Genomic DNA, 23977 nt, shown 5'->3' on the forward strand with positions numbered 1-23977 from the left:
ATGTGGATGTCATTGTCACTGATTCTGTGCAGTGACACTGTGATGTCCCCAGCACTGAACTGCCCACTGCAGATGGCCTAGCGGTCTTTAGAGCTGGCTTGTGTGGCAGGTCCCATCTCTCTGCTGTCAGGACACCTGATGGCACCTGCCTTCCAAGCGGCAATGAAACCATGTGGTCTTTTGTTCAAGAACATTGCCATGCAGATTTCTGAAGGACCTGTCCCAGAAGAGGTTCCCACAGACACTGAAATGACAAAATGTCAGCCGCAACACCGCAGGCCCAGGAACCGCACGTGCAGAGCCCAGCACTGATAGCCCTTGGCTAACTCCCCCAGCGAGTACTTCCCCCTTGCTTGGGATGTGCTAGAGCTGCAGAGATCAGAGAGCTGGATGGTTAGAACCGTTCACAACCTGGAAGGAAGTGGTGTCTGAGAAAGGCTGTCTCATCCTAGCAGAGAGGGAGTGCTGTGCCAAGGATGCCTCGAGCTTGGGACCATACCCAGTACGTGACCTTGAGGAGGATGCAGAGAGTGTCACTAGGGCCCAGTCCTGTGCCTGGCATAGGTGGCTAGTGGCAAAGTGTTAAGTCAACAAGTGAATCAGCAAATAAATGGGCAGAAAAGCAGCCCGGAAGGGTTCCCTTCTAGCATCCTGGATCTCAGTCCTGTTCCGATAGGTGAAGCTGCCAGTTGTCTGCAGAGATGAGGCATGTGATGTGGATCCCAATCTTGCGAAAGTCACAGAGCTGGGCCTGGCAGTCCTGCCTGCTCCACAATTCCCCACCGTTTTCCATGGGGTGCTTTCTGCCCTGCTGGGGGCCTCTGACACCTGAAGCATTCAACTATGTTGACTCCACGAAGGATATTATTGACTGATCAACTTCCATTCAAACAGCGAGTTTCAGCCAACATTGTGAGCTGCATGTGGGAGGCTGCGGACGAGTGGGCAAACGGATTGGAGATGGTCACCAAAGGAGCATCTGCTTACACCTAATAGGGAGCTGGGCAGTAACCACGGATCGGACCCTGGGTGTCCAAAAACAAACACCAGCTGGAGGCAGCACAGCCAGGCGGGGCCTGGGCACCTGGGCCCCCTGCATGGGTCCCATCAGGTCCCTGCCTGCGCCGGGCTCTGCACGTGTGGTTCCTGGGCCTGCGGTGATGCGGCTGATATTTTGTTATTTCGGTGTCTGTGGGAATCTCTTCTGGGACAGGTGCTTCATAAATCTTCATGGAAATGTTCTTGAACAACAGGGCCACATCATTTCACTGCTGCTTGGAAGACAGGTGCCAGCCTCCCTGCATCTGCAGGCTTTCCGGCCTGGAGCACCACACATGTGGGTTTATTCACCACCCCATCATCCGTTTCTCAACGCGGTTCACTCGATTGGTCAGAAGTGCACAGGAAGGCAGAGCACTGTCCTGCTTCAGCTGGGGACACAGACACCGGGTGCCAGGGAGATGGGCCCCCAGTCTTGGGTGGCAGTGGAAGGCAGGCCATGGAGGAATGGAGTCCACCTGGGTGGCCACCTCCCTGGGCTCCTCCACAACTGTGGTGCTAGGGCTGAGAAGGAGAAGGCCACAGGGGCAACAGGGTGCCCTGAGGTCACTTCCTACTGCATCTAGAGAATTCCAGAGCATTGGATCGCTGCAGGGAGGGAAGGGGATGGTGAGTGTCTATTAGGAGCCATCAGACGTACTCACAGAGACACTGACACTGCCCTCCCTTATTTTCACTGTCATCAATGCACACAAAAGACCTACGTGGGGACATCAAGCAATGCGCTCCAGGCCGTGCCCCTCGTGTGGATGAGCAGTTCAGGACAGTGGCTCTCTGACACCAAGGATGCAATGCAGGCTTTCATTGTTCGTATAAAACGGGGCAGGCATTTGTCTGAGGCTGCAAATATGATTTCAACGGATGGAGATCACCTGTCAAGGGAAAGCCAGCTGGAAGACTGCCTTCTATTCTCCCCACTCTCTCAGAGGCAGTGTTGCTCACACAGATATGACCAACCGGGACTGCAGGGCTTGACTGGGGTCCTGCGTCACTGTCCCCAAGGATTAAATAGCCCATGGCCTCCTGCACTCCCCAGCGCATCCCTCAGAAGACAGAGTCTCAGTGCTCCCCAGCGCATCCCTCAGAAGGCACAGAGTCCCTGCACTCCCCAGCGCCTTCCTCAGAAGACAGAGTCTCTGTGCTCCCCAGCGCATCCCACAGAAGACAGAGTCTCAGTGCTCCCCAGCGCATCCCTCAGAAGGCACACAGAGTCCCAGTGAGATGCACAGCACCCCGCAGGATGGCTGCAGTCCCAAAGACAGGCCAGTGTCTGCCAGGACGTGGGGAAGTTAGGACCCTCACACTCCTGGTGGGAATGTGAACCGGTGCAGCTGCCCTGGAGAACAGTCTGACAGTTCCTCAAAAGTTAAACAAAGCCATCTGACGACCCAGCAATGCCATTCCTAAGGATATGCCCAAGAGTAATGAAGTTGTCTCTCGACACAAACGTGTGTCCCGGGACGGTCACTAAGGCACTCTTCACAACAGCGAAAGGCAACCAAATGTCCATTCGTGGATGGACGCAGATAGAAAATGTGGCTTTCATGCAATGGAGTATTATAGGGCCATAAAAAGGAATGGGAGACTGACATGTGCTCACCATGGCGAAACCTCAGGAGCCCTATGCTGAGTAGAGAAGTCAGGCCCTAAGGATGGCACATTGTATAGTCCACTTACAGGAAACGTCTGGAAGAGGCAAATCCACAGAGACAGAGAGGACATTCGTGATCACCAGGGGCTGTGGGGAGAGGAGAAACTGGGAGGAGCTGCTAGTGGCCAGAGGTTTCTCTTTTGGGGGGTTGAATTGCTCTAAGATTAGACAGTGGCGAGGGCGTGCCACTCTGTGACTGTACTAAAATCTAATACTTCTAAAGGCAAAATTGTATGGTATGTGAATTATGTCTCAATAAAGCTGACACATATATTATAAAGCTGATATATAAGTATCTATATCAATAAAACTGATATATACGTATATTATATAGGTTTTTATTTAGACAGTTGAGCCTGATTACACCCAGAGTTTATATTCCTGAATTCGCCTGCTTGCTAAAATGACCCCCAATCCATACATGAAGTGCACCTAAGGCCATTCCTGTACTTGCACTGAGGGCGGAGGACCAGGTTTCCAGCATGTGCTCCCAGCTGGAGTCTTCCCAGCCCTCTTGTCTCAGCCCTTACACTGTGACCAGGTGTTCTTTCCAGTCTACTTAGCGCCATGTTTTCCACGTTTGGTTTTTCGTGGCTGATTTCACTGTTTAAAATGGCCCCACGCACAGTGCTAAAGTGCTGTCTGCAGTTCCCAGGCACAGGGAGGCTGCAAGGAGCCTGATGTAGAATTACATGTCTTAGGGCAGCTTGGTTCAGGGGGAGTTACAGTAAGGATGGCTTGACAATGTAGCCAGGCACACTTCATTTCATTGAGCTTCTCTTTACTGTGCTTTGCAATATTGCCTTTTTTTTTTTTTTTTTTTTTAACAAATGGATACTTTGTGGTACAAACGGACACTTTATGGCAACCCTGAATCCAACAACTCTACTGGTGCCATTCTTCTAACAGCAGGTGCTTACTTCATGTCACTGTCCCCTTTTTTGGGCAATAAAGTATTTTTAAATTAAGGTATGTACATTGTTTTTAGACACAATGCATTGCACACTGCACATACTATGGTATAGCGTAGACCAAAACATTTGTGTCACTGGCTTTATTGCAATATTTATTGTGATGATCTGGAACCAACCCCAGGAAATCTCTGAGTATGCCTGTGTTAGATAAGGTGTTTTTAAGCAGAACCACATGTAGGACAAGGTTGTTTATTGACCAGTTGATGAAAATGTGACCAGAGGCTTGCAGGAACCTAACCCAGCATTTCTCCTAGGAGCAACAGTTTAGCACCTGCTAATTCGGTGTTCCTGGCAACTCTACAGAACAGAATTGCAGCTGAGAATAGTGAGAATGAACTGTTTACTCATATCAGCAGAACCAACCGCACTCTCATTTAGCCACAAGGCTCTCTAAATTCGGCCGGAGCTAAGTCAGCAGTCCCCCAGTGACCAGCAGGTGCCAGATGGATTTCCACAGGAAGGGCCCCAAACCGGGGGTGGGCATCAGGAGATATTTCCACAGAATCCCATGACTGGGAGCTCCTCTGCAGGCCTGGAGCACACAGGAAAACACAGAATGTGACTCAGGTGTGGTGTGTGCCCCTGTGTGCCTGGGAACACCCTGGAGTCTGGGCCAGCTTGGGAGAGTGGCTTTGCTTGGGGTTAGTAACAAACCATCAGACAGCAGAACCCAGTTTTCTGGCCAGGCCTCCTCTACCCCCTGTCCTGCCCACCTGACATTTTTCAAGTCCCGGATACAGTCTGTAGTTGGGTCTTACAGAGTCCTTGCTAAAGGGAGCTGGGCTCCTCTAGAGGGTTCAGCCTCAGCACAGGGTCGCCGAGACGTCTTCTCTTAAAAATACAAAGACAACTAAGGGTTTAATAAAGGGGTCACTTAAAATGACCAAATCTAACATCCCCTTTTCTTTAAAGCACATATCCCCAACTACAAATGCATTTATTGGCTTTTCATGTATTCGTTTGGCAAGCATTCTTTTCTTCTTTCCCTCTTTTTTTTTTTTTTTTTGTAAGATAGGGTCTTGCTCTGTTGCCCAGGCTGGAGTGCAGTGGTACAATATCACAGCTCTCTGCAGCCTTGACCTCCAGGCGATCCTCCAACCTCAGCCTCCCGAGTAGCTGGGACTACAGGTACATGCCATCACATCCAGCTAATTTTTAATTTTTTTTGTAGAGACAAGGCCTCGCTAGGTTTCCCAGGCTGGTCTGAAACTCCTGGACTCAAGCAATCTGCCCTCCTTGTCCTCCCGAAGTGTTGGGATTATGGGCATGAGCCACTGTGCCCGGCCTAAACATTTCTTGAACCTCACTCCATGTCAGGCTTGGTAGGGGGTAACGAGTGCAGACTTGCACTTGACAAGTTCCTTTGGTGGAGACAAGAAAATGGGGACTGCCTTCTGGGTGGTAAGTGCCAAAAGCAAACAGATGATACCATCTCTTGCTCAGTGAGTAGAGTAATTGGCTTCACATGCATAAATGGGGGTGTGGGGATGGTACAAGGTGGAAAAGACAAATAATAACAAAGAGAAATGAGAGGAAACTCTTAATGATCACACGCGGATCTTGGCAGAGTCAGACACCGGCAGAATCCATTTTCCCCGGCACAAGTGCGCCCCGGTTGCACCGTAGTTCCGAGGCTCCAGGGAATGAAGAATTGCTGGAGGAGGAAATGTACTCATAAGGCTGGAAAACCGCAGCTGGGATCTGAAACATCATGACCACAGCACAGCATCTTCAACAAGGGCCGAGTCAGCGTCTTGGGGGAGAGGAGAGAGATACTGTGTGCGTTTTGGTGGTAGTGGCGGTCCGAGCACAAAATTCCAGGAAGCCCATTTACGGATCCTGCAGGTCAGACCCTTCACATCCAGACAGCCCTGGCTGGACGGGAGGAGACCCAGCCTGAAGGCCAGAGCACTCTGCTGGGGCCAGGCTCATCGGAGATGCGGAAGAGACTTACGGCAAAGCAAAAGTCCAAAGACAAAAGCACTTTTTGGCCAAACGTGGTTGGAGAAGCATGAGACGGCCCCTTGGTCTATGACCCCTACAGCTCCAGAACTGGCATTTCTAGGAGATTTCTTTGCCTATTTCTTCACCAGCCCCCAGGAACCAAGGGCCAGGGGTCCAGGCAGCCTCCTCAGACCTCAGCCACCAGAATGTTGGCATTGAACAAGCAGGAGAGTCTCTTTAGCTAAGACTTGAAGGAGCGTGTCTGATATTTGGTGGGGATCCACAACGTGCTGTGGGCACATAAAGGCGTATCATCTGGGGCTGCCCTGGCCAGCGGCAGTGAGGCAGGGGTTCGATGTCACTTAATTAAAACTAAGTAAAATGAAAGCTTCCGTGCCTCCATCAAGCAACCAAGCTCATTTCCGGGCTGGTGTCGGCCGTCGGGGCACCCAGCCCTGCAGTGCTTCCCTCCTCCTGACAGCAAGGCTGTTCTGAGCCTCTACTGGCGCATTCAGGCCTTCAAGGAGGCAGACAGGCTCTGAGTGCTCAGAACACGAGAGTAGGACAGGGAAGGAGAGGGGTGCAGGACTCGAACACGAGGGAGGGGTGCAGGACTCGAACACGAGGCGCATTTGTGGAGGAAGGTGTCCCCTGCACACTCAGGGTCTCTGATCCATGCCTGATAGGAATCCACTGATTTAAGGAGCGGATGATGCTGTCACTTACACGTATCCCCAAGCCCCAGAGGTTGAGCTGTCAGAAGCCTTCTCTGGTGCGTGGCCCACACTCAGAACGCCCAACACCTGGTGCTGCAGAACTCTCGGCAGCTTCCTTAGTGTACCTTGGGTGACATGCTGGCCCCTGCAGAGCTTGCAATGCAGTCTGGCCGTGTCTCCCTTTGGGGTTTCTATTCCCTTTTTCCTCCTGGAGTGTGGGACTCTGTACTTTTTTCTTCTCTTGGTACCTTACTGCCTTTGGGCAGCCCTTCCCTGACTCCCTTCCTGTCCCCCGTTTCCTGCCTCTCCAGACTGCGGTGTTGTGAGCAGGAGTCGGCCTGCTGCCAGCTTCAATTTGATGCCAGGAGCCTCATCCCCTTCTCTTATCCCTTCTGCCGCCACCAGCTCCCTACCTGCCTGCTATAAAGTCACCCTTGGTCCTCAAAAATCCTCTCATCAGGCCGGGCGCAGTGGTTCACACCTGTAATCCCACCATTTTGGGAGGCTGAGGTGGGTGGATCACCTGAGGTCAGGAGTTTGAAACCAGCCTAGCCAACATGGCAAAATCCTGTCTCTACTAAAAGTACAAAAATTAGCCTGGCGTGGTGGCAGGTGCCTGAGGTCCCAGCTACTCAGGAGGCTAAGGCAGGAGAATCACTTAAACCCAGGAGGTGGAGGTTGCAGTGAGCCAAGATCATGCCATTGCACTCCAACCTGGGTGACAGAGAGAGATTCTGTCTCAAAAAAAAAAAAAAAAAAAAAATTCCTCTCATCAGACGTCGACCTGGATGGGATCTCACTGCTTCGGGGCTCACCTGAAATGGACAGAAATGCTGGTGATGCGAGCTCGAGGAGAGGCTGGGACTTGGAGAGGCCACTGGGCAGAGAGCGGACAGATGACAAGGGCTGACGGCTCCCCTTACGGTTCGTACACCCCACGAGGTCTGAGCTCTGCACGCATTCAGTGGAAACCGCGCTCAGGGCCCACACGGCCATTCTGATTTTACTTTCAGTACAGTATTCAATAAATTATGTGAGGCAGCCAACACTTTACCCTGAAATAGGCTTTGTGTTAGATGAGTTTGCCCAACTGTAGGCTGATATGACTGTCTGAGCACGTTTAAGGTGGGTGAGGCTAAGCTGTGCTGCTTAGTGGGTTTGGTGTGTGAACTGCGTTTTTGAGTTAGGATATTTTCCACTCTCAGTGGGTTTATTGGGCCTTGCCCCCATTCTAAGTTCAGGAGCATCTGCACTTAACAATAGCACACGAGCGTTCCACAAAAAGATTCTTCTGAAAACAAATCGGCCCTCCTTCCCGGCCATATCCTTCCTACTCAGCCCCTCTCTGCATCCAGGCTGCCCATCCTGGTCCACACCCGACCCCCATAGCTGCCTCTGGCATGTGCCCACCCTGCCCTCACAGGTACCCGTGGCCTCCTCTGGCTTTGGTCCCCCTGTTGGAAGCCACTACTGGCTCCCTCTTGGCCCCTCTCCTCTCCCACACATCAAACAGCAGCATGAGGCACCGGGTTAGGGCCAGTGGAGCCTCTCGCCTCCTCCACTCAGTGACAGGCTCTGGAAGGCCAGGCTGTGCCCATTCCTACCTCTGCCCCCGGCTCCGGTTCTGTACAGAGTGGAAGAAGGATAAGCATTTGTGGGAGAATGGGTGGGTTTCTCTCCATGTCTCCAGCTCCCTGACTGCCTTTTGGACCATAACGACTTTGAGCACATCTCTAGGAGGAGAATGTGGCCCCGGGTCCCTGCAGATGGGAAATGGGGCTGGACGGTAGCTCCAGGGGGCACTGGACATGTGTCTCACAGTCAGCAAGGACTCATCAATCAAGCCGACAGCCGCTTGCCCGGGATGCTCTGCCACGACCCGTGCGGTCACGGGATGTAAGGAAGTGAGACCCTTGGGTGGGTCTGAGCAGATGACCGCCCAGGCTGAGGCTTGAAAATGGCTCCAGCTATCCTTTCGGGGAAGTCCCCAGGTTAGGATGGAAGTGGAGCTGTTGAAGCTCTTCCTCCTGCCCAGCCCCACCCAGGCCTTCTGGAACATTCCACTGCATAAGCTCTTCTGATCAGGGAGGGCAGGCCTTGTCTCAGTGGGCTTCTTGTGGGGGCAGGGGTGTCACGCCCCAGTTACCCCAGTTCTCACCATGCACAGCTTGACCCACGGCAGCCCTCCTGAGAGGCAGGAACTTCCCCACTTCACAGGGTTATTCATTCTCCCCTCAGGCTGCACACGTGGTGTCTTCAGCCTACAGAATTCTGGAAGAATTTGGAGGAAAAAAAAGCCCATCGCCCAGAACCCCTGTCAACGGAGCTTCCCCCAGACTAAACAAAGCCCACCGTGGGCGAGCGTGTTGCGCAGGCCTCGGAGCCTGGTGGTCAAGTCTGCTGCCACCAGTGGGAGGGAGAGGAGGACACTCAGCTCCTGAGTTACGTCCCCCGGGCTGGTGACAGTGAATGGGGCCCTGTGTTCACTCCGCACATGTGCACGGCTACCTGGACACCTGCATCGAAGGACAGCCTCTTCCCAGCCCCCACACGCTGGTGCTCCTGGAGGTTTGAGTTGCAGGGGATCCTCGAGGGATCTGGGAGGAAGTCGCAGCTCCGTGAGCTCATCATGGAAGTCCAGAGGGACCAGCCGAGGTGAGGAGCCCGGAGAGCTGTCCAGTCCCCCCTCAGCACTGACACCTTCCTATCAATTCTCAGCTGAGCTGCACCCTCATTTAAAGAGGGGAAACTGAGGCCAGGAGGGGCTCACCCTGCAAACCAGCTGTCCTGCCCACCACCTGATGCCTTTCCTGGATACCCTGGAGCTGTAATGGCCTGGCTTCTCGTGCTGTGAGCAGGGACCTCATGCATCTCACCTCAGCAGTGCCATGAGTGTACAGATGGGCCCGCCACAACCTGGGTCCCCTGGGAGGCAGAGGTGGCTTTTAAAGAACAATTTCAGACCACAGGCAGAAGAGCACCTCAATGAATGCCCAGTGGGGCTGAGGGTGCGGGGGTGAACCACCCCAGAACCTGCCACAGCCTGCCCGCAGTGACCAGGCAGGGCAAGATGTCCCTGAGATGGGGCCTGATGCTGATGGCTGCTTCCGTGGGGTCTACCCCTCTCCACTGGGTCTGCAGTTCTTAAGGCATGTGGGGTTGGTTCCGGTTTGTGCATGTGATCAGAGAAAAGAGAAAATAAGAACAAAAACATTGGCCATGCCCGTGATCAGGACCTGGGCTTGGTTTGTGTTTGATTCTTTACGAGCTCTTGGCTCTGAGTCTCTTGTGGGCTTTTCTTGGAGGAGAATGGAGGTGACTTTGTCAGTGCTCAACCAAACGCAGCCCAGCCCACAAGGCCCGGGAGACAGAGGATGGTGCTGGCCGAGAGGGCTCAACCAAATGCAGCTCAGTCCGCGAGGCCCGGGGGACAGAGGACAGCACTGGCTGAGGGGAGGCAGCACGGGAGGTGCCTTTTCCCCCAAGTCCCTCGGGATACTGTTCTAATGGGGGCTGCTCTGGGGACGTTCCTTGGGGGAGGAGGAAGGGGACACATGGGGGGCCTGGAATGGAGGGCTGTGTTGCTGATGTCGGGACAGAGGGGCTGGACACTGACCCATGGGTTTACCTGGTGATCTGGGAAGTCAGGGGCTCCTGAGGCCCCTGCCTACCTCAGTCCTGTAGCCCATTTGGAAGAGAAAACCCTGAGGGGGGCTCAGGACTGCCAGAAGTGCCTCTGAAACCACAGCTGGTGAGAAGATGAAGAGAAGGGCTCAATCTGTTTTCTTCCCTGGGGAGAAGTCCGAGGATGCCCTCCAGCCTGGATACACCCCCACTCCACAGCGATTCCTAGCCAGCAGACTCTGCCCCCAAGAGAAGCTCTTTACACCTGACAAGGTTTCAACTGTTTACCGGGTAGACAGGTTCTAGGTAGGTGCCATCATTTCTGACTGCCAAGGCTCAGGTGGGCACATGGCAGGAATGCCTGGTCCCAGGGGAGTAAGGAGCCACCACAGTGGGGCAGGGGAATAGCCTAGCCCAGGCTTCTAGAGAAGCCAGAAACCCAAATCCTGTCATGTGTTCACAGATGCACATACAACATCCTGTCATGTGTTCACAGATGCACACACAACACGCATGCACTCACACACTTCAGGCACCCATGAGTGTGCTGGGATTATGGGGGCATCTCCAGGCCCTCAGACACCTGCAGGGGCTGGGTCGTGCCATCGCCTCTCCGAGGGGCAATGTTCACCAGGAGATGGAGAAGCCAGCAAGGGATGGAACAACATCGCCACCAACTCCCGGATCCCTGGCGACCACTGAGCATCCTGCACAAGCAGCCGTGCAGGACTCGCCCATAAATCCTGCTCAACAAGCTCTTAACAATGAAATACCCTACTATTAGCTGAGACAACCACTTACTCAAAACAAATACTATTCAGAGCGGAGCTCAAACGCATTCCCCTCTGATCATCGGTTCCTGGCCTGGGTACTTCAATCTCTCTATTTATGAAACAATAATGGAATTCTATTTAGCGGCGCGGCGCGGAGTTCACTGCCTCTGATAAGTTTGCATTCCAACTTTGCCCCTGGCCATCGCGCCTTCCTATTACCTCCTTGTCCTGGTTCACAGACAGACGAATCATCACCCAGATAGCAATACAACATTTACCCACATATTATTATCAAAGCCGGCGTTCACGGTGTTTTCAAAGGTTGCGTGCTGACACAGCTGATGGGCCTGGGATGCGGTGCTGGTCCCGCTGAGTTGGACGGGGACTCGCTGCTTCTCAGGTGGAGAGGGAGCCCCTGGGCTTCTTGGCTTTCCACAGGCTTCACTGAAGCCCCCTCGCCCCCTGACTTAGGATCCTCTACAGAAGCAGGTTCACTGCTGGTAACTCTGCCCAAATGTGCAGTTTTTCACTCAACACATGTCTGAGCCCCGGCCACGTGCCAGGAGCTGGGGTGGAATATGGGGTCAATAGGATGCCGTCCCTCTCCTCATAGGTGACGTCCCTATGAAAGGCACCTGGATGTTCCCTTGTCCTAGTAATTAACTGCAGAAAGACAGCCGAACTGAGGCTCCCTCAAGAGTCCAAGTTCATGCCCGGAGTGGAGTGCCTCCGTGAGGGCCAATCCACAGAAGATGAACAGGAAAAGGCCAGCACCTCCTCCCTCCTCCCACGGGTCCACTCGCCCCTCTCGGCTGCCAGAAACCCACCCAGGCCATTCAAAGATACAAGAGTTTCGTCTCTTGGCAATGGGACTGTCCTGAGCCCCCACCGACGTGCTGGTGGAGGACATTCAGCCTGGGCTCCCCATTCTTCCCTTCATGCCAATTCTGTGACCCCTGTCTCCTGGGGCCACCCCCACCCCCAAACCTCCACCCCACAGGAAGGGAGGCGGGTTCCTTCGCTATCTGGCCCTGCCTTCCCTTCAGGGAAGGGAAGGACAGACTCTCCTTTCCCCTTCCGTCTGGACAAGCCACTCTCATCCGGACAGCGCGGTCAAGAGTGAAGGTCACGGTGCCGCTCGCCAGGAGAACTCTCTTCAGCACTCGGGGAACGCTGCGGCCCCAGATAGAGGCGCAGCCAGGCGGAGAGCGACGGCTCAAGTGTGGTTTATCTCTGTGTTCTTTGCTTCTCTCTCGCTGGAGACACTGGGCGGAGGATCAAAGGCTGCGGGACAGAGCCGGACACCACTTTGATTCCTAGGAGCTAAAAATGAGCAGGTTTGGAAAGCCCAGGCCCGCTGCGCCCGCGTTATCACCTCGGCTCTGCTCTGGCTTTCTGGCATAATAAGCCAAGTGTTGAGTAACAGGACTTGAGGCTGGGCCACGGCAGGTTCCTCTTGGCGATGGCGTTGGACAGAACAGCTCAACCCGCTCTCCCCTCAATAAATCCGTCATGCGCCCCAGGTTGTCAGCGCAACCTTGAGAGGCCAGCATCCTGCCAAGGCCTGTGGGCCCAGAAACTCTGCCTTCTCCACCAGCCTTGCTGAAGGGGCCACGCACCTTCCTGCCGGGTCCCATGGCCAAGCCCAGCACACACAAGACGTAGAGGCATCTTGAGGGTGCCAGGCACCGGATAGGCCCCAAAGGAGCCGCAGGAGAAAGCACCTGCTGTGTGTGGGGAGACAGGCCCAGGAGGGGCCCTGGGAGCCTCCCAGGTTGGTCTCGAGCGGTGGCAGGTGCTCTGTTACCTTTGAGGAGGGAAGCAGTTGGAACCAGAGTTCACCTGCTATGTCCAACCCAGTGAGTCTCAAACTGGAATGCAGCTGTCTCGCCAGGCTTTGACACGGAACCCCCGTCTCCTCCAGTGCTGGGGCTCAGGGGACTTGCATTTCTAACAAGCTCCCAGGTACTGCCAAGAGCTGCCTTGACTCAAAACGGGTGCTTCGTAACATTCAGACCTTATTTAAAATGGACACTGATGTGATTACTTAATAGGCAGCCCATGGCCTGGTGAGGCCTCTTCAAGAGGGGATGGGCAGGGGTGGGAGGAGTGTGGGGCTCTGAGGTCTGCGAGGCCTGTGGGCCCCTGGAGCTGGCCCTCCCATGTTCCAGCTGCTAGAACAGTGATGAGAGCGAATGGTGTTTACTGGGGTATCTTCCAAAGGTCAGATGCCTTTCCTTGGCCTCCCTTAACCTGCAGACAACCCCATGACAGCTATCGGGATCCCTGCGGTGCAGAGGAAGCAACGGAGGGGCAGAAGGGGTTGGTCCCCCAGGGGACCAGGTGGGGCCACTGTGAGCGCAGGTGTGTGAGATGCCCAGGCCTCTCCCGGCTCCCTGTTCCTGGGAACGCCCTGACTGTGGTCTCCTGGGCCTGGCTCTCTCCAGTGTCTGGGGCGGCGTTAGTGCCACCTCTGAGAGAGGCCGTGTGGGCTGCACTCAGCTGTGCATCGTCCTGGTCACGCCCTGCCTCATGACCTAAGCATCCATCAGGAAACTGCTACTCGTGTCTCCGAGGACTCCGGAAGCGGGTGGGGCCGGTCCTGCCTGGGCGATCCTCCCGCACCTCTCCTCGAAGCCGGAGACAAGGATGGCCTCTCCCAGGCCCCTGGAGTCAGGAGGCCAAGCCGCTCCTATCACATCGTAAGAGGGTTAATAAGGCCCCCGATGAATGATGAGTATGGATTTCTGCACCACTAATTTCCGTAACCATCACTCTTTGAAAGATACCTCAGGGCCCCGGCGCTCCAGGCCGTTCCCAAACAGAGCGGCATTATGTGGCCAAGTTCAGCTCGGCGTATCCCGTTTCAGGGATCTCATAGGGCCTGCCTCGGGAAACTGCAATATGTTTGGATCCACAGCTCCCAGGTTGAGTTTCTTCCACGCCCTGCGCGTGGCCCACCACTGCGTCCTGGAGGGATCCTGCAGATGGAGCCAGAGCCACGGGGCTTCTTCGGTGATGCCACCTCTCGCTGTGCCAAGCATTCACCTCTGTCCTCAGCACGGGAGGGGCTGGCCAGACACAGGCTCCTTTGAGCTCAGAAATGTGAGGGCACAAGGGCCACAAGAGAAAAATCACCGTTTCCAACATAGCAGGTGGGGGCAGCGGGCTCTTTGCGGAACCGGTGAATCTCCCCCTCTCTGTGCCTCCTCATCTGTAACGTGGAGATACTGAGAGGCCCTCCTCTCCGAGCCATTTTGAGCATGGAAGGGGCTGACACCTCCGAGGATCCCCAAGCCCTGTGGGCTGGCAGGCAGATCTCTCCCACCCTGTCGCTCCTTCCTTCCCATGTCTACTTCCAAATGCCTGGAAATCTGCCCACCTCATGGGAGCCCTGCACTGGCCAGCCTTGGAGTCGCAGGGCGTGATGCACAGGAGAACAGTGCCCAGGTTGGTCACGTCAGTGTGACACATGCACTCTGTGAGTTTTCATTCAGGAAAATAACTCTGTGCTCACGAGCACACTTTAATGCCAGAAACTGCTCCACAAGAGCAGGCACAGCCGCAGGGGCAGCCCCAGGCGGGAGTGGGGTCCCGGGACGTGCGTGGGAGTGGGGTCCTGGCACGTGGGTGGGAGTGGGGTCTCAGTATCCCGGAGGGATCGAGGTCTGGTGACTAGGATTGAGTGAGATCCTGGCACCCTGGAGGGAGTGGGGTCCAGTGACCGGGCAGGAGTGGGGTCTCGGCGCCCTGCAGGGAGTGGGGTCCTGACTCTCAGGTGGGAGCAGGACCCCGGCCTTCTTTCCATCCTTTGCCCTGGAACTAGAGCTGACACCACAGGCACAGCAGCTGTGAAGGCCGTGACTGTCCCATGCTCCCTGGACACGTCCCCTGCTGTCCTGCCCCGGGGCCTTTGCCTGTGCTGTCCCCTTCCCTGGAAGGCTGTCCTTGCTTCTGCCAGCAGCTCTGGGACTCACCGTGGACCCGCCCAGCTCCTGACCTGCCCGCAGCCCTTGTTAATGTGTCTGTCTCCTCCTGCTGGGCTGTGGGCACCGGGACCGGGTTTCCCTCACCCTAAGCCCCCAGCCCTGACACAGGGTGGGCACAGGTGTGGGTGAGGAGGGTGAAACGATTTCTGGAAGCGCCAAACAAAAACAGCGCGGGAAAGCAGCAGGTGGGAACTCACTGCAGGCAGGTACTTGTGAATTTGTCAACAGATACCCATCTGGCAGCTGCAGGGCTGCATTCGGACTCCAGTGGGCATCGGGACACCAGGGAGCTTGCCCGCCTGCAGATTTCCAAGCTGATGCCCTCCCTGCCAGTGCACCCAGGAATGTTTAATGCATTCCTCGGGGGGCCTAGGCAGGGGGCTTGGGCCTCACTCTCAGCAGCCCTGCTTCTCCCCACCTGTGACCTTATCCGGGGCCTTGTCCGTGGCCACACAGGTGGGTCTCCCTCCACATGGAGGTGTTCCCACCGGAGCCCTGCAGCAGGTGCCGGGTGAAAAGCACAGGAGGGCAAAGGCAGTGGTCACCCGGGCCCCAGATGCAGCATCAGCCTCCTCTTCTGCAGGGCTTGGGGTCTTTGGTCCGGGGCTCATGGGTAGCCAGTCAAGTTCCCCTGCCCCCGGGCCCTGTGAGGAGGTGGTGAGCTCTCAGGACGGCAGGCCCCTGCCTGCTCTTCTTCTCTAGGAGACCTCTGAGCTTCAGAGGCCCAGGGGCACAGGCACTGGTCAATGCGGGAGGAGAACGCCCAGGATGCCCCACTTTCTTCCCCAGAAGGGGCAGCCTGGACCCTGCACGTGACATTTGGCCCCTGCCCCTTCCAGGGATGTCTGCTCCCTGCTGTGAGGTGGGGAGGGCTGGCTGACCCTCTGCCCTTCTTTGGCCCCTGAATGGAAAAGCTGCCCCTCCTGGCTGCAGGACTTGGGTCTTTCTTATCTACACCTTGGAGGTTCCCATCTTTAGAGCTCCGGGGTGGTGGGGGAGGGGTTATGCGTGGTGGTGGCCTCGGTCCCACCAGGACCCCTAGGCGAGCACAGGCACATCAGACCCCCGTTTGGGCTGGAGCTGGGCTGGGGGCCCACAGGACCCTTTTGCCACCACTCCTGGCCACAGGTTCGGGTCTCAACATCTGGTCGTTCCCAGCCAGGACCCTGGGCTTCAGAAAAAGCCGGCTGGAGCCCTCAAGGTGAGGGTGTTCCCTTCCAGCTGTGGGACGTAGAGCCCAGAGAAGGCCTTTGTCTAGAAACCGAGGTGGAGAGAGGCAGAGCGGGGAGTGGGAAGGGTCCCGGCTGTCTGGCCTTGCCCTGAGCCTGGATCCACACAGGACGACCAGGGACCTGCTCACGGTGGGCCCCCAGGTCTCAGCTGCTTGGCGCACGTGCTGGGGCTGGAGGCATGAGGATCAGAGGCCAGCCCTCCACAGCCACAGCCTCCAATGCTGGAATATCTGGCACCTCTTCCAGGCTAAGACCAGCTGGCTCCTCGGGGACTCCATTTGTCAAGCGTGTGTGGACAGACTCCTATGGCTGAGCAGCTGGCTGGCCCTGCCTGGCTTCGGGGGCCTTGCCTCTTTGTGGCCCCCACGGCCCTAGGCTTGGTCAGGGCCACCACCCACCCCTGGGCCCAGGGCTCTGCCTCTATGACTCAGCAGTTTATTCTCTCCCTGTGAAACGCGGCGATGCAGCTGCCCTGACCGGCGTGAGAAACCCTGACCGGCGTGAGAAACCCTGACCGGCGTGAGAAACCCTGACCGGCGTGAGAAACCCTAGGGTGTGCGAGGCTCCGTGCAGGGAGCAGCTCCAGCCCCAGTAAATGCAATCCTGGATGCCTGGGGCCTGGAAATGTCTGTGTGGCTGGGAAGTGGAGCTCTCTTACGGCGCTCAGGGCATCCTGGAGGTGCCATGGTTTCAACTTCCAAGTGTCCATATTGCCGCCCCAGTGGGGCAGGCCTCCTGTTGACCCCAGGGGGACTCCAGGCCCGCAGGACCTCATGGGCCAGACCGAGGGTGGGAAAATGAGTGTGAGGGGAACAGGACCCCAGCACCCAGGAAGGGTGAGCAGACCCAGCTTTGAGTCCCACGCTTTCCTTCCTCTCCCATCTGAGCTGGGTGGCCCCTCCGCCCTCTGTGCCTCTGTTTCCCCGAGTGAGGCTTGCAGGCCTCCTGTGAGTTAAGCGCCCAGCAGGTAGAGGCTGTCAGTATGAAAATGGTGACTAGAATTGCCACCAGCACAGTTGGTGTGGGAGGAACTTGGGGGCGCAGAAGGCTGAACCCCCAGGCCCTCAGGCCCTCACAGAGGACACGGGGTCCCTGAGCATCCAGCTTTCTCTGGGGGGTCCATGTCCTCTTCTTTCTCCTCTCCTGCCTGTCAATTCAGGAGGCTGCAGGCTCGGCTGGGTCCAGTTGGTGAGGAGGTGCCACCAAGAAGAGGGAGAATCGTGGCCATGTCACCATCTGCAGAGCAGAGCAGGGGCTGATGGGAAACAGGAATCCAGGGCTGGAAGATTCCGGAAGGCTTGCATGCCACCCACCCAGGGCTCTGCTGCGGGGGGATGGCCTTTCGGGCTGGGGGGACGTCATGCTCTCTGAAGGGTTAACTGCAGTTGCGGTCCCCCTCGGTCCGCAAACACTGACCACTTTATCAACACGTGCTTCCCATGACCCACACAACTTGCAATATTCCTGGTGTCTGTATCAACTTGATTCAATTACTGGGACCGCTGTGAGGGAACATTTCCTTCAGGGGAGCAAACGCCCCAGTGCCTGTGGACGAGGAGAGGGAGCCGGAGGAGCAGAGGCTGTCGTGGGGAATGCTGACTCCATTCCTTGCAAACTCCTGTAATTGACTTTTTAGAAAATAGCATTAGCATTTAAATGGTCCCGTAGTTATGGGGGTGAAGGTTCAGCACAATATGATCAATTTATTGAGCTCGTCAAATGTTCTTTTGATATTTATTTTTCCTTGTGTCACGCCGCAGGGGCTTTCTAGGTTTTCTTGTTGGCGGAGCACGGATCTGTGATTGGGCTCCACGCTCGGCACAGACGAAAACCGCAAAGTCCACCTGCCCCGGGGTCTGAGAAGCTCTTGCCGGAGAGGCCAGCGCTGCTTCCCCAGGTGGACGTGCCACGTATCCAGGGGAGGCTTTCCTCTGCCGTGGCCTGGGAGCAAGGCTGGCGTCTGGACAAGCAGACCTTCATCCAGCCATTTCCAGGGGGAGGAAACCGACCTTGGCCATCCAGGGACCAGAGACGGAGGGGCTCAGACACACCCTGGGCTCAGGCTGGTTGTGACCATGGCCGATGTAGACGTCCCGGGTGTGGGTGAAGAAGCCTGAGCAAGTGTTTCACAGACCAGAGTCCCACCTGCGCGCACGAAGGCAGGGGACATGTCCGTCCCGAGCTTTGTGAGTCGGGGCGACACAGCAGCTGCAGCAGGGCTGCTCAGTGGCCTGGGAATGCTTTGCAGAATCACAGGGATCAGGTGAAAATGTAAAATGACCTGAAAGGCAGCCTGGGGAACAATGGGGTGAGGGCAGGGGGGCAGAGCTGCTTTCTCAGCCACACCTGGAGAGGTAATCAGAACGCCCAGGTGGCCAGCTGGAGGGGAGAGGCATTGCCCTCCACGGGGCTGGGGCCGGAGGGCCGGGGTGCCCCAGGCCAAACTTTGCTCCCGGCTGCAGTCCACGCAGCCCACCTCACCCCAGGTTTGCCCAGTGGGCTCTGAAAACCTCACCAAGGACCTCGGGAATCTCAGCAGGAAATGCTGGGGACTGACCCAGAACTTGGGGGGCCAGAGTGCCAGCCTGCCTCCCTTGCACCCTGTCCAGGGCACCAGATGAAGCGTTCCATGGTCAAGGGCTATACTGGCCAGAGAAACCTGCCAGCATTTGCCTCCGAAAGCCCCAGGCCCAGAGGGGAGCAGGTCACTCGGGGCTTACAGCCCAGGAAGGGCCAGTGTGGTGAGCAGGCGCACCAAGCTCAGAAAGCTTCCCTGGCGGCTGCAGACTCCGCAGCCCGGCATCCAGCTCTGACCCCTCTCAGCTCTGCCCTGGCCTGGGCAGGACTATGCTGGCTTTCCCAGGCTCTGCTGCCCCAGGTTCACAGGTGCTCCCTGAAACCCTCGAGACGCAAGGCCATTTCTAGGAGCAACACCCCTGATCCTCCTCTCTGGCTGAGAATGAGCCCTCAGATTCCCCATCATAAGGCCACAGAGTCTATCTAAAGACGATCTGTATCAAGACCACACTCCCACGTTCTCAGGGTGCGGGGCACCCCCTGGCCGCCCCTTTCCCTGCAGGGCTGAACTCGGGCTGCTGGCAGGGCCCGGCTCCCGAAGTCTTCATGCCGACCGTGCCAAGAGAAGCCCGCCCTGGCAAGCCAGCCCCGCCTCGCGGTTGCTTTGCTCTCTACAGACTCCTAGGCCGCAGGGAAACAAACTCATCATTTTGGCAACGCCTTGTGCTGGTTTTCTCTGAAAATTCTGGCCTAACAGGAGAAAGGCCACCTGGTTCTTCCTCCCTCCCTCTCCAGATAAATACTGCCATCTTAACACTTTAAAAAACACACTCCAGGAACCACTCGGTTTACATAAAAGCCAGACGGGGCTGAAAACGCTTGACTCTTTATTTTAAAGGTTCCCAAAAGGCTGATAATGTCTGGGGAACCTGGGACGCTTAATATCGGTTTGCAAAGGCAAACTGGTGTCCTTTGGCGAGATGTCCCCCAGGCAGGCGATAGAGGGCGCCTCCACCCCAGCTTCCCGGGCGGGCGGCGGGTGGCAGGCGGTGGGCGGGCGGCAGCCCCTGCCCCAGGCCCAGGCCACGGGAGGAGAGCCCCCAGCTCCAGGCCCTTCCAGGCCGGCTACCCTAGGAGGTCGGCATCCCAGCCAGGACCACAGGCCAGGCCCCCAGCGCACTTCCAACCCTGTGATGTGCCTGCGTCTCCCGGACACGGCGCGGGCCCAGCCCCCAAATCTGAGCCGCATTCCTCCTGCTGAGGCACTTGGGCTTCTGCAGATCCTAATCTCTTAGCTTTGCAGGCTTGGATGTGGGTCGGGGAGGCTGTGTGGCCGCAACACCACCAGCCGGCTTTGCTAGAAGATGCTGGGGGAAGCAGGCGGGAAATGTACTCTTCCTCTGACCTTGAGGTCTGGTCCCCACAACCCTTCGCTGCCCGCCCCCTTTCTTCTGTGTGTCTGTCTCTGCCGTGGACTTAGGGGCACCGTACAGCATGGGGCAGAGGCTGTTCTCTCCACTGTGGGGAGTGGGCGAGTTGGGTCTGCCTGGGGCTGTCCTGTGCCATACAGCCCACATCCAGGGTCTGCTGCAGGAGGGAGGGAGGGAGAGAGGGACAGAGGGAGGGGCATTGGAGAATGAACAAGGTTTGGGGGGCAGTTGTGTCCTCCATTGGCCCAAGGCCATTTGCAGCCACCCCAGGCCCTGGCCAAAGACTGGACAGACATTTCCTGGCACCCGCCTTGCAGGGGCAGCTCCGCCTCTAATGGGCAGCTGTGCCTGGGATGGGCTGTGGAGCCCGGGCAGGAGGGAAGGTGACCAGGGGCTGGCTGGCCAGTTCCCACCCACGAGCCCGGCCACTGGGTCAGACCCCTCCAAAACCAAGTGTCGGGAGGGGCAGAGTGAAGACGCACCTGCTGAGAAGCACTGCCTCCCGCCCGGCCTCACAGCATCGCCTATCCCACAGGGAGCCTTCTGCAGCATTGACTCTGCACTGGAAGATGACAGTCTCAAGGAAAAGTCAGAAGGAAGGGAAAGGAGACATCTTCCTCAAACTGCCCTGATGCAACCCCACCTCTCAAAACTCAGAAGGAAGGGAAGGGAGACGCCCGTCCTCAAGCCGCCTTTATATGACCACACCTCTCACTGTACATGCAGGGGAGCCCTCACTGCTCCTTGGAGTGACCCTGGGAGCTAGGGCTGGCGCTGGCTGCCCACCACCCTTGTGCCCCCTGGCTGCGGCTGCCTCCTATGCCCCACGTTTGCCAGGCTTCGCATGGACAACAGTGTCTCCTCCCCAGGCAGAAAGGAAGCTGCATGAGGAGCTTTGCAGTGGCGGAGACCAGCTCTGGTGGCCATGCTGATTCCCAGATCCCAGGAGATGCCTGCTCTCTTGGTGAGTTTTTTCCAGACACCAAGACCAGGGAGGCTTCAGTGACCTTGGCAATAAGCCTTTCCCCATCTCCCTGAGAAGCTGACCATCCTCAAGTGGGTTGAATCGTGTTGAGGGGTGTGCATGGGGCAGCATCAGGGGAATCCTCAGCTAAGTGCCCGCTGGGGCAGGGCTGAGGAACAGGCTTTCCAAACCAGGGGGCCCTGTGGTGCTGGCCCCAGGGCACAAAGCACCCCAGGTTCTGCTGAGGGTGACCCTGGCCTGTTCTAAGTCCGACAGTGGGGGGACAAGGTCTCTGGGTCGGGGACCTGTGGGGACCAAGCAAGGAGCCTAGAGCCCCCTCCACACACAGGCAGCCCCCTACTAAGCCAGCTGGTAGGGCCAGCCTGTGTCTGGGAAAGGGCCAGTGCCTGGCACTCACTGACCTCTCCAGGGAAATGTCTGCACGCTGAAGCGTGACCTCCCCAAGCACATGCCTCTTCTAGAACATTCTGGGAACTCACTGCTCAGGCCTGTGAAGGCAGCCAAGGTTCGGAAGCTTTTCATGTGCAAGCCAAAAGCTGCTTCGGTGGTAAGGAGAGAGCTGGTGTTCCATACCCAGAGGCTGGACCTGGGGTTCTCTGTTCAGGTCACATGTTTGACTGAAGGGTTCATGGCTGACCTGACTGTAGCCCAAGGCCTCTCCTGCAGGCCAGCACTCCTTCTAGAACACCCCTCCACACCCAGGGCTGTGGGCGCACACCCCAGCCTCACACCAGCCCCAGGCAGACCGGGGCTCCAGTCTCCCTGAGCACCCTGCACTCCCTGGTACAGGGATGGCGTCTGCCTGCTCCTTATCCCTGGTTTCTCTTCCTGCAAGCAGCTCATCGATCTGACCATCGCTCATCAATCAATCTGGCCATAGCTAATCTGTGAATCCAACCGTAGCTCATCAATGAACCCTATCAGAGCACACCAATCCAATCATAGCTAATCAATCAAGCTGGTCATAGCTCATCAATGAATCCAACCATAGCTCATCAATGAACCTGATCACAGCACATCAATCCGATCATAGCTAATTAATCAAGTTGGTCATAGCTCATCAATGAATCCAAACGTAGCTCATCAATGAAGCCGATCATAGCACATCAGTCTGATCATAGCTAATCAATCAATCTGGTCATAACTCATCAATCTGATCATGCCAAGTTGTGAATAACTGATAAAGTTCAAGTCTACTTCTCTCAAGGAGATTGGTGTTTTATTGGGAGGCACAGAAGTCGTCCTTATTTCAATTTTATGTAGTGGACACGTACTTATTTCTAAACAACCATGGCTGGGATGGGCATCTTGGTGCCAGCCTGGTCTGGAGCACAAGTGGAGGGTTCTGACCATTGGCAGCTGTAGGAAGGGAGTGTCTCAGCAGCCAGGCCCCCTCGTGGGCGACAGTGCCCACAGCTGCCTTCTCAGGTAGGGGCTGGGTGTGAGCCAGCAAGGCAGATGGCAACATTTCAAGTTGAAGAGGATGTCTGGGCATCTTGCAGTGTCCTCCTAGGGCCCAATTTCTCAGGCTTCTTGACAGTCCGGGAGGCCGATGGCCCCACTTTAGAGACAGCAGGCTGAGGCCGGACAGGTGCAGGGACTTGCCTGGTGTTGAACAATAACCCAGGGAAGGCGGCCCGGGCAGTGCTGTCCTCAGCCCAGAGCCAACCTCGCTGGGCGGCCACTCGGCCTCCCAGATTCAGAAATGGGGAGAAAACAAAACCCATGAATGGAGAGGCCCTGGGAGTTCCGCATTGTTTCTGACCAAATTTCCCTGCCCCTGCCCCAGGTGCTGTGAGAACCTCCCCTTGATTTCTCCTGGGAAGAGACCCCTGGGAGACAGGGTGGGTATGGCCCTGGACGGCCAGTCTATCCTGCTTCCCACTTCACCCAGGAACGGGTCTTTCTCAAGGTTCCCTTTCATTCGCATTTACTGTTTTCAAAGCTAAGCAACAGCCTTCATGCCTCAGAGAAGGTCTTAGTTCTTAGTTGGTGCCAGTGTGACCTTAATGCCACAGACTTGCTGGGGTGAGAGGTGGGTTCTTCCAGCAGCTTCCAAGCTCCAGGTGGGGGTCGAGGGAGGCAACGGAAAGTCTGAGGTGGGAAGGATGAACCTTGTTGGAATGTACGCCGTCCCTCCACACATGAAACTCTCTGGCTTTCCTCTGGTGTAGGGTTGGACGCTGGCAGTAAGGGTTGGGGGAATCGGGCAGAAAACCACTTCCTCTGTGTGCAAACAGAGAACTCTGCGCCCTCCCAGATACACCTGCCGTAGGTGAGACAGGCAGCCACACACTTGAAGACATGTCCCCTGAGACAGCCACTGGGCTGTAAGCACGCACACACATGTGCACACACATCAGGTCATGAGCACATTCATGTGCACGCGCCACATGCAGACGCCAACACGTGAACACACAGAGTCAGCTTCAACAAGCCACAGACTTGGCACTAAGCTGGTGACTAGCTCGGGGCAGCCACCCCCTACCCACGCAGTGGGTGCTGAATGTCTCTCTCTAGCCATAACTGGCTTCCACACAGCAACAGAGGACTCACGGATAATTCTGACGTTCTCATTTAAATGTTCTTGGTTTTTTTTTTTTTGTTTTTTTATTTTCACCTTGCTTGTTTTACAAAAACCATATGGCATTATCATGATTGGAAAATAAATCAATATTTCTTTTAAAAGACTCGGGATTCCATGAGGTTTTGTCCTGAGAGCTCATGCTTCTCTGCTAATGGGGAATGGTGTGGACCCACGTTGGTCGTGGGTGCCCAGGGTTGGGAGGAGGTCCACTCCATACTGCCTCAGGGATGTGCTGGCCCCAGAGGCCACTTCCCTGTCCCCACCCCCTCTGCAGGCCCTGGTCCTTAGGCAGCAGGGGAAGGGGCAGGAGGTGGTGGAGACCCCTTTGTCCCGCCTTCCTTCCTCCACCATCCCGTTCAGCTCCATTCCCCCGACCCTCTGCCCTCCTGCAGCACCAATCCTCCCTGATGGCTGCCCGTTCCCAGCACAGGGCACAGGAGACTGGAGAGGGGCCGGCACCTTCCTCAGAGCCTCTTGCTCAAGTCTTTCCCTTCAT

General features: G+C 56.4%; 1 protein-coding gene across 1 annotated transcript in view; it reads right to left on the minus strand.

The window, feature by feature from the left end:
• The window catches only part of PRDM16 (PR/SET domain 16), a 253864-nt gene that overhangs the window by 137722 nt on the left and 92165 nt on the right, over positions 1–23977 (minus strand).

Source organism: Rhinopithecus bieti, unplaced genomic scaffold (assembly GCF_001698545.2).
Source record: "Rhinopithecus bieti isolate Rb0 unplaced genomic scaffold, ASM169854v2 scaffold_13351, whole genome shotgun sequence".
NCBI classification, from domain to species: Eukaryota; Metazoa; Chordata; class Mammalia; order Primates; family Cercopithecidae; genus Rhinopithecus; species Rhinopithecus bieti.